Source organism: Zootoca vivipara, chromosome 16 (genome assembly GCF_963506605.1).
Source record: "Zootoca vivipara chromosome 16, rZooViv1.1, whole genome shotgun sequence".
Lineage (NCBI taxonomy): Eukaryota > Metazoa > Chordata > Lepidosauria > Squamata > Lacertidae > Zootoca > Zootoca vivipara.
This window is the reverse complement of record NC_083291.1, coordinates 962,501-979,725: the sequence shown is the minus strand read 5'-3', so window position 1 is coordinate 979,725 and position 17,225 is coordinate 962,501.

Below are 17,225 nucleotides of genomic sequence, written 5' to 3'. Positions count from 1 at the left end.
AGTCACATCGAGTTCAATGGGATTGGATCACAATCCTAGACACTCTTACCTTGGAGTAAGTGTCACTTAAGACAGTGGGCCTTTACTGTGGCACAGAGTACAGTGCATATTTTTAGTTCCATGATTATGCAGTTGTTGCTTTTGTAAATCTCGTGTGTGTGCTTATATATATGTTGTTTAGTCGTTTAGTCGTGTCCGACTCTTCGTGACCCCATGGACCATAGCACGCCAGGCACTCCTGTCTTGCACTGCCTCCCGCAGTTTGGTCAGACTCATGTTCGTAGCTTCGAGAACACTGTCCAACCATCTCGTCCTCTGTCGTCCCCTTCTCCTAGTGCCCTCCATCTTTCCCAACATCAGGGTCTTTTTCAGGGAGTCTTCTCTTCTCATGAGGTGGCCAAAGTATTGGAGCCTCAGCTTCACGATCTGTCCTTCCAGTGAGCACTCAGGGCTGATTTCCTTCAGAATGGATAGCTTTGATCTTCTTGCAGTCCATGGGACTCTCAAGAGTCTCCAGCACCACATATACACATACATATATGTTAATTAATTAAACAAACAAACATTACCTTTCCTACCTGCCATTTGCCATGATGTCCTAGGGTGGGTTACAATAATAATAAAGAAACAATATTAAAAACAGTTAAAACTGATTACAATCAAGAGAATATGTTGGGTTCTAAAAGACATAGCAGAAGTGTTGGGGTAAAGTCTTCTGCATAAGACAGAAACTATTTAATGAAGATGGAAGTTTTACCAGTGTAGGATGGGTTTTTTACAACCTAGGGGTTGCCGCAGAGTGTGCTCTCTCCTAGGCTGTGATCCCCCAGGGGGTGGAATTATAATGAAGGTCCCTTCTGGTAATCTTAAAACTTAAGAGGGTCTATAGCATGGGTAGCGAAAGTAAGGCCCAGGGGGCGGATCTGGCACAATCACCTTCTAAATCCGGCCCGCGGACTGTTTTACATGAGTAGAATGTGTTCTATTATTTAAAATGCATCTCTGGGTTATTTGTGGGGCATAGGAATTCATTCACCCCCCCATAATATAGTCTCCCCCCCCAAGGTCTGAGGGACAGTGGACCGGCCCCCTGCTGAAAACGTTTGCTGACCCCTGGTCTATATGGAAGGAGGTGGTCTTGCAAGTTGCAGATAGTGGGAACCTAAGTTGTAAATAAATACCGTACATTCACAAGATCGTACTGCTCTGCACCATTTTAGCAGGACTTGGGTGTGCCTCACTTTCTCTAGATAGAAGGGCCATTTCCACACACACCCCGCAATTCCCATGGCAATTCCATTGAGCATTGCTACCCAAGATGGGCAGACCAGAGGAATTTTGTGCATGTTTCCTACTGCATATTTAGTTTAGTTTTGAAGTTCTTGCCTGCCAAGTCTCTTCCATAGGTCTGGGCTTCAGCCTTTGTTGCTGGTGGTGATGACTTCCTTCAGTACCATTGGACTTTAGGATGTCACATCTTAGCTGTGATTTACCCCAGAAGCGCAGAATACAGTAGCCATAAAAGTTGTCGGTTACCAGTTGGGGAAAGAGCTAGCAGTCTGATCCACCTCTCTTGCCTTTGAGTCTGTGTATTAATGCTTGGGTATTAAGCCTACAGATAAATAAAATGTAAATACATCACTCCCAGGACCCAGTGTTCAGAGACCAACAACTTTATGCTATCCCCACAGTAATACTCTAAATCATGGGGTGATATAGGGTTTGCAGCTGTCGTCCTCGGAGTTGTCTGTTTGGTGGTGTTTTTTGTTTTGTTTTTTAGTGTGCAATATTTCAACATATCCAGCGCAGAAATAAAAGACTTCTTCATGGTAAACAAAGATCATATCATTAACCTTGGACAAAGGTGAGGTTCATATTACAATACTTGTCTGGCGTTTGGCATTCCTAATCACCCCAAATATTATTGTTTTAGCCTTTTCGCAAAGCACATTTTTGCAGACCTTCCGCTCAGAGAGAACGCATTGTGCGTTATGCAGCAGGGGAAATTCTGTTAGGCTTGAAGGATAAGTGGCTTTTGTAGTCATTGCAAAGCTGTGATGATGCAACTGTTGCTGAATGAATACGAAAAAGAGCTCATCTCTGTGGGCTGAGTGGAAGGAAGTACCCCTATTGGAAGAACCAAAGGTAACTTACAGGATTTTTACAGCTCCATCAATTAGTGTCTCGGCGCAGACATTTGGAACATATCCACTGATGCCGTACATCCGTAATTCATGTATAAATTGCTTGTTGTTGCCAGATAACCCTGAAAGCAACATAATTATGGAGAATCAATTATGGAGAATACAACAAGATGATTCAGTGTGTTCACACAATAATCCATTATCTCAGGGAGTGGAAAAGGCGTTTGAAGAAAGACTGGCTGAATTATTATTATTATTTTTATTTATTTATTAAATTTGTATACCAACCTTTATCCATAGATCTCAGAGCGCTTCACAACATAAAATACAAGATAAAAAAAGACAAAATAATAAAAACAAGAATACCCCCATACACATTTTATTATTATTTACTCACCCAAAATGTATTTTGGTATTATCCAGGAATCAATTCCGTTTGAGTAAGGCTGCAGAACATGACTGGAGTGCCAGGGGAAGCTATCAGATTGGATTTTCCTGTGTCACCTGACTAACTGAAGCTGCTTCCTTTGGAAGAATCCCTTTAAACTTGGTGGGAAGTCAGGCTTTCCCAATCTATGTAATCAGAGGTGCTGGATAGTTTCCCAAAGGCATTCAACGGTGGTGGTGTTGGGAGGTACCCCAAGACTGAAAGGGGGTGATCTATATTGTAAAGGTACGTGTGAGACTACAGAATTCCCAGAGCACATTTGGGAGGTGTGTTGGAGAGGTCTTTCTACAATATGGCTCCTATATGGGTTCGTTTAGGCGTTTAGGCATTTAGGCGCCAGGCAAAAACGTTCCTTTTCAACCGGGCCTTTGTCTGATTTGATCTACATCCTATACCCTTTTTTAAATAAAATAAAATAAAAATGCTGGCTCTTTTGGGTTTGTTTTTTTATTGGGTTGTTGGTTTTGTTTTGATTTTATGTATTTGATATTTTATGTGAACCGCCTTGAGACCTTCGGGTCTGATTTTTCCTCCTATTTTAGTCTGATTTCCCCTCCTACTTTAGTCTCATTCCCCCACCTCAGGCCTTTTGTGTAAGCTCCCCCAATGCTCAGGAGAGTCTTTTTGGGGGGCACAAGAGGCTGCGTTAGGGATGAGGCAGGAGGTTCTCTGAGCCCGAGTGCTTTAATGGATGCTACTCCTTGATTCCAAAGAGAAACAACATGCTTAATTGCACTTTGCACTTTGACAAATCACACTATAACCACAGTGGGTGGCGCTGTGAGTTAAACCACAGAACCTAGAGCAGTGATGGGCAACCTTTTGAGCTTGGTGTGTCAAAATTCGCCAAAAAACCGAGCATAACTCGGGTGGTGTGTCACTTCAAGAAAAAATAATAATTTTGTGATATTTATAGTTTAAATAATAAAAATGTATAATTATAATATATAACTGTATTTAATAAACAAAAAACTAATTATTTAACCAAACCAAACCAAAAACCCCTTATTCATCACAAAGTGCCCAGAGTTGTTGTTTGGAAGTTTGGGAGGTTTTTTTGGGAGGTGCAAAAGTTGCTTTGCTTTTTTGGGGGGGGATCCCCCAAAGCTGCTGTGCTTTTTTTGGGGGGGGAAGAGAACAGAAATAAATGATGAATAATACCTTTACTGGAACTAACACGCAGCACCGACATAGCCTGCCAAAGCGCAAAAAAACCCAGCACAGAAAGGGTTAAAAAACCAATCTCTGGCTACCAGCGACAACAACAAAAAAGGATCCGGGTTTTAACAGCAGAGACAAGCTCTAGCGGAGACAAGCTGTAGGAGGAGTGGGGGAACAAATGGGGGGGACAACAAGAACAGCGTGAATGGGCTGATGGGGCGCGTGCCAGCAGTGAGGGCTCTGCGTGTCACATCTGACACGCGTGTCATAGGTTCGCCATCACTGACCTAGAGCTTGCTGATCAGAAGGTAGACGGTTCGAATCCCCACGATGGGGTGAGCTCCCGTTGCTCAGTCCCAGCTCCTGCCAACCTAGCAGTTCGAAAGCACCTCAAAGTGCAAGTAGATAAATAGGTAAATAAAGCGGGAAGGTAAACGGCGTTTCCATGTGCTGCTCTGGTTCGCCAGAAGCGGCTTAGTCATGCTGGCTACATGACCTGGAAGCTGTACGCTGGCTCCCTCAGCCAATAACGCGAGATGAGTGCCGCTACCCCAGAGTTGGTCACGACTGGACCTAATGGTCAGGGGTCCCTTTACCTTTAAATCACACTACGGCGCCATTTGAATGGAAGGTATACAGTTAGACGAAATGTGTTTCTGCTGTGTACAAAACAGGTTGTGGTTTATGAGGCCCCTAATTACACCAAAGGAGGAACACAGTTTACAGTGAATACTGTTTATGTAACTTTCAAAGAAAAACAGTTGTATTATTTAGTATACACAAGTTGATATTCCTTTTAGCAAACTTCTGTAGATTTTCCCTATATTTGTGTCAGAGTGAGTGTGTGTGTCTGTTTGAAGGAGAGGAAGACTGCCAGTTGTTTTCTATTGAAACTGGAGAAAAGGGGAAACGAAGGAATGCTCTTAAGTTTCTGATATTGCAAGGTAAAGGATTTGTCTAGAGCAGGGGTGGCCAACTTCCAAGAGACAGCGATCTACTCACAGAGTTAAAAACTGGAAGTGAACTACCCTCCTTTTTGGGGTTCAGGAAAGCCCTGTTTTTTGTGGTTCAGGTCATTTTAGGGGTACAGGGCAAAGATGTTGAACTTTTTTTAGGGCAGCCAAAGTTTTCTAGCTTCCTTGGGGGGAGCCACTGATCTACCGGTGATCTACCACAGACGTCCAGTGATCTACCAGTAGATCACAATTACCTGTTGGACATGCCTGGTCTAGAGTGTTCCAAGCACCTCATTCACACTTTCTGGAACAAGATGCAAACCGAAGCTCAACCATCTTTGGAAAGCCACACTTTTACATATTCCTCAAAGCAGTGCATACAAAAACCTATGTCCCGGGATCAAGCACACATAAAAATGCAGTTTTTGAAAAAAATCCTTTACAAAATTACAATATATGAAGGAACACTGCCTTACAAATATGTGTATATTAGTCAAGCATGTATATATTGGGGGGGGGGGAAATCTGCTGATAAATTTGCATGAGGACTTAAAAAAATTCCACAAACTAATGTGGAAATGCTGAGTTCTGAATTTAAGACCGGAAAGATGAGAAAGGGAAAGATTCCTCCCACCTCTACCTCAGAAAAGGGCTGTTGTTTCTCTTCTTCAGACTTTAATACAAGTGAAGGACAGCTCTTCTGCTTCCCAGAAAGTTTGGGAGAGAGGCAGAATCTCCTCTCATTTGCGCAGTCAGGCGGAGTCCCCCCAGCCCCCCAGGGCAGCCCCGAGTGGAATAATGACACAGGACCACGTATTTATGGGATTAAAAATTGGCCACAACTTTATTAAAATTCAGATGTAGGAAGACCTTGGCGCAGGCATTGGGCGTATATCCCTCCCAGCCCCCAGCAGGGGGTGGGGTGATCTTCAGGGTTGTCCAGCATGAGTGGGGGTTGGGCTAACTCTGGAGAACATATGTTCAAGCAGATAGCCCGCCCCCCCGATCGCCGCCGCTGGAAGGGGAGGGCAATAACCAGCCAAGTGGCATCGCCAAATGCCCCCCCCCGATGCCCGATTACGGGAACCCTGTTATCGCCGTCGCCATAGGGCGGGGGGTCACCGCCCCCACGCCCCTCCCCTTTATGTAAATGACTAAAGGATTCCGCCCAAGGCCTGCATCCGCCAAAGTTGTGACGAATTGCTACGGGAAAGGCGAAACCTGCCAATGCAGGGAAAGTCCTTTCCAGCCCTTTAACAGCGACCGGTCGTAGCAGCGCCTGCGTGCGTGTACGCCTGTGGAAGAAAAACCTGAAACGCAAGAAGCCTGTGGAAGAAAACCTGAAAAGCAAGAAGCCTGTGGAAGTAAATATTTTTATTTTTTATTTTTATTTTTTATTTTTTTATTTTTTTATTTATTTTCTTTTCTATGGACCTGAAAAGCAAGCAAAAGGTTAGGGAGTGGAGGGTGGGAAAGCTCTGAATCCGTCGGCTGCTTCCCAAGAATGGCTCCTCTTCTTTGTGTGCAGGTAAGCCTACCTGATCCTACCTGGCCAATCCCCCTGGCACGCCCCCTTCGGCCGGATTGGTTGGCTGATGGAGTGGGCGGTGACTCCAGCCTCCAGCCTCAGGTAGGCAGTGCCAGCCTCCAAACTTCCAGGTCTGCCCTAGGGTTCCCAAGGGGGGCTGCACGCGACTGCGCAAAATGCGCCTCCCTTTTATGTTGGGGAAGCGGTCATTGTGCTGGGATCTTGGAGAAGAGAAGAAACCCTGGCAGGGACTCCTGCAGCCTCTCCCCTTCTCTGTTGAGTAGCAGAAATGAGGGTTTGCCGGAGATCGCTGCCTTCCTTCTCTGCAAAGGACCAGGGATGCTTATCCTGGCAACACGGGGAACAAAAGTGTCCCCTTTTAATCAGGGCACTCTTGCTGACTTCATTTGCCACGGATGTTCTGAAAATGTTAGTCAAATAAAGACGGGTCTTGGCTATTCCTCTGATAGGCTATACTGTACCTTCTCCTGCCTGACTGATAAATGACAATGTGTGCAAATTACCCGTCCCTTCTGTATGAATAATAGAACCATTTATAATGGCCTAATGCATCAACCCTAGACAGAAATAAGAAAAAGGGCTGCCTGCTGAATGACTTGGCTTGGAAGTATTATCCCTTCAGTCATGCAGGTTAACTGGAAGGCCCGGCAGTGTTTACTTAATTGGCAGAGAAAAAGTTATATTTTATCTGTATTGCACTTTTCACATTAATTCCTCTGGCTAGACATGCCTCCCAGTTTCTCTCTAGCACCATAACGCCCTCAAACAAGGATCTAACTATATTCCCCTGTGCTGGAACCAACCTGAAACATATGTCTCGTGACAGGCCTTTGACACCCCTAACAAAGTGTGAGCTGGAACATGTTGCAATGGTCCAACAACATGTGTTAGCCACTTGTCACGATGAAATGAGCTCAGAAATGCCATCTTGACATGCAAGGAGATGCCACTCGGAGCTCAATTAAAAGCTTACTTTTCATAAATTGGGAAACAAAAGTATTTCCCTTTCTGGGTAACCGATCTTCTTCACAGGGGTGGGGGCAATAGTTGTGCTTTTAACCACTGCTTTATCTGCAGCAATTAGCAGGGGGCAATTTGTGTCTTCGTGCCATTAAGAGCTTCGCCAGCGGATTCCTGCTTTCTGTTACAGATTCAAGAGCAAAGTCGGGAGTCTCTCTCTGAATCTGCCCTGCATACAATGGAACGTTCTTATAACCTTTGATTAGTTATGGCTGCGAGGTTTTTTTACTGTCATTAAAAATAAATAAAAATTGGCATTGGATACAATGGTGTGGGTGTCACACCCTACTAAGCCCCCAGGAGCCCCAATGACACCCTTCTGATCAGGCTGAGCATTGTTAGGGTATTGTTACAAGCCGAGGGGAGCAGCGCTTGTGCCTGATCACTTTTTGCCACGTAGTTTTCCTGCCAGCGTGGGACCCAGGTGGCGCTGTGGTTAAATCACTGAGCCTAGGGCTTGCTGATCAGAAGGTCGGCGGTTCGAATCCCTGTGACGGGGTGAGCTCCCGTTGCTTGGTCCCAGCTCCTGCCAACCTAGCAGTTCGAAAGCACGTCAAAATGCAAGTAGATAAATAGGAACCGCTACAGCGGGAAGGTAAACAGCGTTCCATGTGCTGCTCTGGTTTGCCAGAAGCGGCTTTGTCATGCTGGCCACATGACCTGGAAGCTATACGCCGGCTCCGTCGGCCAATAATGCGAGATGAGCGCGCAACCCCAGAGTCGGTCACGACTGGACCTAATGGTCAGGGGTCCCTTTACCTTACCTTTCCTGCCAGCACTAGAAGCCGCTGACTTAACTCTGAGGACTGACATTCCCTCTCGTGCTCTGATCTCATGGGACTGTTTTGAGATTACTCCCCCATCCAGGGTTCCCCCATGCCTAATATTTCCTCCTTATGCATGGATAGTGCTGATTTGGCTACAGGATGACTGAAACTCAAATTGATAGATGTGCTATTTAAAAGAAATGGGAGCAATTTTGTCTGTATCATAGCCTCTGCTTTTCAGGTGGTGCCGAAGCGAGATTCCAAGGTGGCATTGTCGAGGGCAGCCAAGTCTTCTCCCTCTAAATGGGACCATTGTTACACCTCTGTCATTTTCTTCCAGGCGCACACATGGCAGGATTGTCACGAATCATCTTAAGTATCACTATTTTGATACTTAGAAATAAGTGGGGTCGGTACAGCTGTCCTCATGATTACTGCTGTCATTCAGAAGAATAAACATAAAGGGCAGCTTTGAATGGAGCTCTGCTTTCCAAGTTCTTCTTGTGTATAACCATAACATCCTCTCCCTTGAAATTCTCCGAGAAACTAACCTGAAAAGGGCCATTTTGGCCCTCATAAAGATATTAAGCCCTCGTAAACCTGCCCACTTCCAGAACTGAATCATAAGTGGCCGTGATTTACATATCAAATGGACTCGTAATAAATTTCCGCACGAATTCTTTCCAGCAGCGTGCAAACCCTTTTAGTTCCACACCCATCCGTGTGCCTCCTGCAATGTTCCTCCACCTGGCCAGGGTCCTTTTTATGTGGGAACATTAAACTAATTTCACTTGGAATGTGGGATGGTTTCTCAAGATGATGCACCTGATACTAAAAAGCAGTTCACAGGACTTCTTAGGAAGACAGATGCCTCCCCAGAGGCTCCTTCTGCTTTGCATTAGGGATTATGGTCTTGTTTCGAGAACCAGCTCGTCTCTGACAACCTTCTGCTTCACATTTGGCATCCCTGTGACATCTTACAAAATGAGGGGAAGGTCAAGAAGTCAACTGGCTTCCTCATATGCTTCTGCCATTACTACTGGCATGAGTGGGGCAAAGATGGGGGTGGCTGGCGGAGCTGGGGGGCGATGGGCCTGTGCATGAGGATAAAATGCTAGGATGGCAATCCATATATATATATATATATATATATATATATATATATATATATATATATATATATCCACTGATTTCAGCTTTACAGCGAATGTTCAAAAAACAGAGCAATCCATTGTTTGACAAAGAACAGATGACAGTGGTCGGTTGCTTCTTCTTCTTCCATCCACGGCTTGTAACTTGATGATGTTCCCCTCTCCAGTAAACATTGGAGACATGCTTTTTCTTGGCAAAGTCCCCTCTAAGCAATGCTAAAGTGTCTGATCTTCTGCTCCCAGGCAGAAGTGCGTTAAGGTGCTTTGTCTGTCACCCATCAAGTCCCTCTCTCTACAGAAGCCTGAAAAAGGGATGTCTGTGAAATGTGAGCTTGAAGGAAGCTTGGCATGAAGCATTTTCCTTAATGAAAGGGATTTTTCAAATTAAAAAAAAAACCACACACACAACAAGAACAATATGGAAGTATTAGGTTCGCTGCTTCAAAAGAAAGCAAAACACCACTTAACGTCCTTCTCTTACGTCACTCAAGTTCAGCAAGCCCAACCAATTCCATCTCCATCTCCTGGCCGTTCTTAGTGTATCAGGCGAAAGCAAATCTAAGTATGACCAGGATGAGGAGGGTCACGTGACTGTAGTAAAGAAGAACTGAATAAGGTTGATTCTTTTTACATTTGGATCCCTCCTTTCCGCCAAGGAGCTCAAGATGGAGCACATGGCTGCCCCTCTCCCCCTTTCGTTCTCACAACAACCCTGTGAGGGAGGTTTGGCTGAGAGATGGTTGACTGGCCCAAGATCCTGCAAAGAGCTTCATGTCTAAGTGGAGATTGGAGTCCTCGTTGCCTCGGCCCTAGTCCAACATCAACCAGGAGGCCACTAACCTTTTTTCAGGCCCATGGACACATTGGGGTTCTGGAATGAGTCCTGGGGGTCACCACCCCTCTGGTCACTTCTCTGCCCCCAGAAAGAGAGTATGTATGCAATGCACACAGACTTGTTTTCTCAAGGAATTTGGGTCAACGCTAAAGCCAGTCGAATTAATCTGAGCCTCGAAAAACACACCAGGGTCTTACAACTTCCCCGACTCCATCTCTATTGGGGGGGGGAATGGGGAGATAAGGCTCTGTGACCCCAAGGGCACAACCGGTGACCCCAGCTCTAAACGCTACAACACACTGGCTCTTGCTATACTATAGTTTTTGGGGGTTTTTAAAATATTTTTTATTGGATTTTACATTAAAAAAATAAAAAATAAAATACAAGTAATATAAAACAATATCATCAAATCTTGTTCTTCAATGTTCTTCACATATAAAAACAAAAATAAAAAGAGAAAAATAAAAAAGAGAGATATAATCATACCGTACTTTTCAACTTCGAATCTAAACCTATCGGACTTCCTCATTCCCCCTTCTTGAGTTCTCAATAATTCACTAATTATTGCAGTTTCCAATTCTAAACATTCTTTCTTCTAAATTATAACTTCTTTTTAACTGTTAACCCTTTACACTTCACATTACTTTTTTTACCCAATATTCTCTACCTTTTACCCCAAAACGTTCAAACTTAACTAGCAAACTCTTTTACCCCCCCTTATCGTTCCCACCCACAAAATTAAATCTACCCCCCTTTCCTTGCAATCGGTGTCTCCAGAGAATTCAGCCAGCTCCTTAATGCATTCCGTGTTCAGACCATTTTTTATCAGTCGATAAAGATTAATACAATTCTCCCTCACCCCACTCCTGCTCTGTCCCAATCTAAATTTTGCTGAACCCTTTCCCCCCTCTGCTGTATTTCCAACACTTTATTTCCAGTCTCATTCTCTTTCTGCCCCCCTTCAATTTCCCTCTCCCCCTCTTGCTATACTATAGTTTCCCGTCAATTGGTGTGTGCCCCCCCCGACACTGTCCCTCCCAATGTCTCAAACTGTGTGTGTATCCTTAGAGCCCTTTTTGGATCCTTGAGTTCGCGTTCTGCCCCAGGGAGAACTTGAAGCGAGTTATTTCAGGATGTTGACAAACGCGCTATGTTGCAATGGCAAAAGCACTTTTGACTGCTCAGAACACCGCGATAAAAACTGGTTGTGCGCATTTGAGTTCGGGATACCTTGTCTCATTGGTGCCATGAATGCCCTCTCCTCCAATCTCAAGAGTAGTTTTGCAACATTTTTTAAAAAAATGTAATAGACATTTTTTAAAAAAAATAAGAAAAGGGAATGCATAAACAAACGAATGAACCTCGGTGATTTGCTTTTAAAAAGCCAAGTAGTTTGCCTATAGCACAGAGGAATGGAAAAAGATGGAGAGCTGGCCCAGCATTCAGTTCCCTGGTTTGTGTCGGTCTGCCTTGGAAATTGTGATAGTGGAAGAGAGGCTGAAGAACCTGCCGTGACTCCTCTGAGCCTGACATTGTGTTGCGTCCATCAATTTCCCCATTGACAGCTGTCTAACACAATAAATGGGGTATGAAAGATTTTGCCCTCTCAACCCCAAATAATAATTCAAATCACAATGGTTGGTGTCTTCTAAATCCATGCCGAGGGCAGAACGTAAAAACATATATAAGGAGTGCTTTCACTTTTCAAACGATTGGGTCAGAACTTGGAAGCAGATTTCTTGCAGATCAGTGTCTGTGATCTCAAAAGGAAAACTGGGAAAGAAAGGCAAAAATTAACACGCATGCCACTCTTAAAACATTTGCACAGGTGTGTCTTCCCCAAACATGCACTTAACCTAATGGGCTGTTAAGAGCACAGCAGCCAGAAGAAATCTCATGTAAGCACTCGCATTCTGGTGCAGCGAGTAACTTTAGGATTTGTTCAAATTCACAGCATTGCTTCCTGTGCTAAATTTCCACATTAATTTCTCCTCTGTACGTATTGGTCACACTTCCCAAACTGAAGACTTGAAGTCTGTTATGGATATACTATAACACATAGGGGCTCTATTGTAATCCAGTATGTATTTGTGTTCCACGCCGGAGCATGAAATTAAATAACATATGCATGGCGCACAGAACGAAATCACATTTGCTGACTGTCGTGCTTGCTGAAGTGCCATTTATGCCAAGAATTTCTTTCGTGTTCCTTTGGACTCATTCCCTGTGCACAATATGATTATAAATAGGGTATCAATATCAGAATTAATGGCCAGCTAGCAGGATTACAATAATGCCCAGACATTGTATTCGGGACTGAGTCCCACTGTGCTTAAGTATATCGACATGTTACCCACTCCACTGGGGATAAGACCCACTATTAAACTTCCACAGGTGTTGGCAACATGTAGCTCCAGATTGGAATAGCCCTAGGCTTAAACACTAGGGCTGTGCTGTTATTTGAATGCTGCTCCGGCTAAGAAGCTATAACTAACCTGTTGTCACTGTTGGCATCTGTCTGTCTCAGGAGACAATGGAGAAGTGCCCCTTTGGGGCTGAGGTCAAGCTGTTGGGCAGTTGCAGTGCCTGCTGTGGCTGTGCAGACCAATGCAGGAGAGACATGTTTTGTTGCAGCCGGGGCAGAGGAAAGCATCTGGTGCTGTTGCTACTGATACATCACGGCGTTTCTTCTCAGTGCTCCTCCCAACGGTCCTTTCTCCTCTGGGCACTGCTGTGGATAAATGCAGCCTCGAGGCACTGCGGTCCTTACCTTCCAAGTCCCAGACTGCAGAATCCGGGACCGGCAGCCATGTGGCACCGGAAGGTGCGTCAACATAACTTCCGGTGTCGCTTTGCCCTTCTATGGGCACCAAAAATGGCCGCCGGCGGCTTCGAAAGTCGCTTGTACGCATGTCAGGAAGTGCGTCGACGCAACTTCCGGTGTCGCTTCGCCCATCTATGGGCACCAAAAATGGCCGCCGCCGACACCGGAAGTCACGTCTATGCACTTCCGGACATGTGTAGATGCGACTTTTGAAGCCGGCGGTGACCATTTTTGGTGCCCATAGAAGGGCAAATCAGAAAGAAAAAAATGGCCGCTGGCAGGAGAAAATAACGGAGAAAAACGGGAGAAGAAGTGATACGGGGGACCACCGGGAAAAGGTAAGTAAAAACGGGGTACTTGGCAGCTATGCTGCGGTCATCTGCAAGGGATTCCCCACATGGCAGGGTTGATGTTGCCAGCCTCCCTGCCATGTTTGCAGGCATATCCGCAATGCAGAGTTGGTCCACCAATGGGCCTGGTGCCAGAAGCCAGCTCCCCGTAGAGCAGGTCCTTGGGGATCCTGCCATCTTCCATTCTGTAGGAATGACCAAGCCAGTGTAGACGTCGCTGAGATGCGAGTGCGAACATGCTGAGAATGTGGGCTTGGGAGAGCACATCTTTGTTTGGAATTCTGTCCTGCCTTGTGATACCCAAAATCCTCCTGACACACCACATGTGGAAGGTGTTGAGGCGTCGCTCCTGACGGTTGTAAGTTGCCCACGTCTCACTTTCTTTTTTCTTTTGATAACAATTTATTAATTTCCCTCCAAAAAACAACAACAATACGAAATCAAAATAATACAAAACAAACTGACTTCCCCCTGGTCCCTTCCTTGGTTCCATTATTTGTCAATGTACTGCATGTCCATTGTTTACCTTAAAAATCTTTTAAATTACCTATTGTCCATTCACAACAAAATTACAAGTAATCCTAAAACCCTGCTAGTGTATTAACCTGTGTACAATGCTTCTGTATATATGCAATCAACATCTTCCATTCTTCCTTCAATTCCTTGTCGTCTCTTCCTCTCAGTTTCATTGTCAGTTTTGCCATTTCAATGTCAGTTGTGCTATCTTCCAATGACTCCCTTCCATAAAGCATCGTGCTCAGCATGCAAGCCTGGTAGACCTTCATCTTGGTATTGGACAGTAGTAGCATCGCATATGCTGCTGGAGGAGACTCTTGAGAGTCCCATGGACTGCAAGAAGATCAAACATATCCATTCTGAAGGAAATCAGCCCTGAGTGCTCACTGGAAGGACAGATCCTGAAGCTGAGGCTTCAATACTTTGGCCACCTCATGAGAAGAGAAGACTCCCTGGGAAAGACCCTAATGTTGGGAAAGATGGAGGGCATAAGGAGAAGGGGACGACAGAGGACGAGATGGTTGGACAGTGTTCTCGAAGCTACGAACATGAGTTTGACCAAACTGCGGGAGGCAGTGGAAGACAGGAGTGCCTGGCGTGCTATGGCCCATGGGGTCACGAAGAGTCGGACACGACTAAACGACTAAACAACAACAGCATCGCATTCACCCAAACCCGTTTGGAGAGGCGAGCCATCGCCATTACTGCCTTGCCAATACACTTGCCCGGCTCAGCGTTGATGGAGAGATCGCTGTTTATGGTGGAGCTCAGGTAGGGAGAATTGTCTACCATCTCAAGTGCGGTGTGGTCGCCAACGCTGAAGGATGGAGTGCTGCCAATATCCTGACCCAAGATATTCGATCTTCGTCAGGCTGATGGTAAAGCTGAACTCCCTGCAGGCTTGGGGAAAACAGGATTCCTGGTCACCACCACCCCACACGAAATCCCGTTCAGTTAATTACATGTCGTTTTCTTCCCTTTCGTATGCCTTGCATGCCTTCTGCTGATCGAATCAATTAAAGGGCTTTCCATTCTAGTATTCTGAAAGAGAAAGCAATATCAGGCATTTGCAAACAGCTGTGCATAGAATTTGTTGTTTTGCGACTCATCTGTCATATTTTGTTACTTTCGTTTAAATAGCTTACGGTTATCTTCATAGGAATTCATTTAAACCATAAAGCCGGCACATGGGGAAAAGCAGAAAGAGGAGCAAGGCGCATGAACAATCCGGAAGCAGGTGTATGCCACATGCCCACGTCTTGTTTTTTTGGTTTAAAAAACCAGCTACATTGGAAATGAATGTGATGCTGAGGACTCAGAGACCTGGGATGTGTCCCCCCCCCCACCTATAATACATTTATCCCAAGGTGCACTTGGGCATCTGTTTCATATTTAAGCATGTTTTACTAGTAGCTTTAAAGAAAGTCAAGCTGATGAACATCTACATTTAGGAGACCATATGTTAACAAGGGGTTGTTGGGTGACATGAGAGGCTATGGAAAGCATGCTTGCCAGATGGATTTCGCCAAACTTTATTATTTAAAAAAATTAAAAACAACAACCCCACACACTTAAATGGGAAGAAAACACTGTTAGGAAGTTTTAAACGATGCTTTGCCATTTGGCTGCTCCACAGCCAGTAGATAATTCCACAAGAAAGTAAAAATACTTGACTTAAGTACACAATCTCATTGGTTGCTGGTACTTGCCTATAGAGCCCTAACTGGTTTGGATCAGGAGATTTGAAAGGCTGCCTGCTCTCGCCTGATGTTAACTGTCCTCTTCATTCCACCTTTGTCTGCAGTGTATTTTGGCTGAGATGGAAGACGGGACATTTTATATCATGGCACCCAGATTGTGGAACTTTCTGGGGGGGGGGGTTGGTTGGCTCCCTCCCTTTTAAGCTGCAAGCCTTTAAAAAAAGGATGCCAAGTTTTAAATCTGGGTCAAAAATGTCTCCTCTTAGCTGACTGTGTTTGGGTCGATTCATTCTGCATGCCATTTACTGTATTTTCATTTGGTTATTCTCTGTTAATTTGAGCAACTTTAAGTTCCCTTTTAGGGGAAAGAAAGTGGGAAAGGTGAAAAATGATGTTATGGACACATAATGCCCATGTAAGGAAACAGGAAAGTCTGAGGGAGATTATCTGTTAGCTTTTAAAAAAACCATCTACCCAACAAATTGAGGAGGAGGAGGAGGAGAGGCAACTGGTCTTCCTTCTGTTGTGTTTCCATAATGGCTATACGGAAAGAGACTCCCTTCCTCTGGTGGAAAGCCGGTTGGGCTGGAGGAGGAGGAGGGCTGGAGTGATCTGTCCTGTCCCCCACTGGCAGCCTGCTCATTTGGGGGGGGGGGCTTCCTTCAGGATTGGCCCAGGAGCTGCAACTGGTGCAGAATGCGGCAACCAGGTTTTTGAGCACCTGGTGACACTGCTCGGCCCTTTACAGACCTGGAAGATCACTTAGATCTTGTGGGAAAATTCTGCTCATGCCACGCCCCACAGCGTATCATTGAACAGTTCTTTGCTGCTCTTGTCCCTGTGGAATGTCCTGTCCTCTACTATACTTGAAGCAGCAACCATCAGTTGAGGGAAATGTTGTGTAATGTCTTATCTGTTTGCCCAGGCTTTCCCTGACCCCAAAGATGGAAATTTGACACTGAGGTCCAGCGCCAAGGGCCTTCTGGCGGTTCCCTCCCTGCGAGATGTGAGGTTACAGGGAACCAGGCAGAGGGCCTTCTCGGTGGTGGCGCCCTCCCTGTGGAATGCCCTCCTGTCAGATGTGAAGAAGATGAAGAATCACACAACTTTTATAAGACATCTGAAGGCAGCTCTGTATTGGGAAGTTTTTAATGTTTGATGTTTTATCACTTTATTATTATTATTATTATTATGTTGTTGTTGTTGTTGTTGTTGTTGTTGTTAGCCACCCAAAGTGGCTGGGGAAACCCAGCCAGATGGGCGAGGTATAAATTTATTGTTATTATTATCATTATTATTATTATTAGTTACAGGTAGGTAGACATGTTGGTCTGGCGTAGTCGGGGGGGGGGGATTCCTTCCAGTAGCACCTTAGAGACCAATGACAAACTTAGTTGGTCTCTAAGGTGCTACTGGAAGGAATTGTTGTTGTTGTTGTTGTTGTTGTTGTTGTTGTTGTTGTTGTTGTTGTTATATGCACAGATCCCAAAAATCTTGGTTTTACTTGGTTTTAATATGCTTTCGTAGAGAGCTTTCTTCCAGCCTGAACTCACTTCCGGCCCCTCCCTCTCAGGTGGGCGCCATTGCCATTATAAGAGAACAAGGGAGGCGCTCATGGTGAGCACATCTTCCTTCCTCCCACTCTAGGCAAATAGCACTGCTTTTGTATTGTTTACTCGTTTTAGGTTGTGTCTTTGTTTTAGTGGCTCTTTGGTTTGAACCACTGGAGGTATTAAGTGGTTTCGGCATAGAACCATAGACGTACTTTTAAACAAGTACCCAAACATTCATTGCAACTTAATAT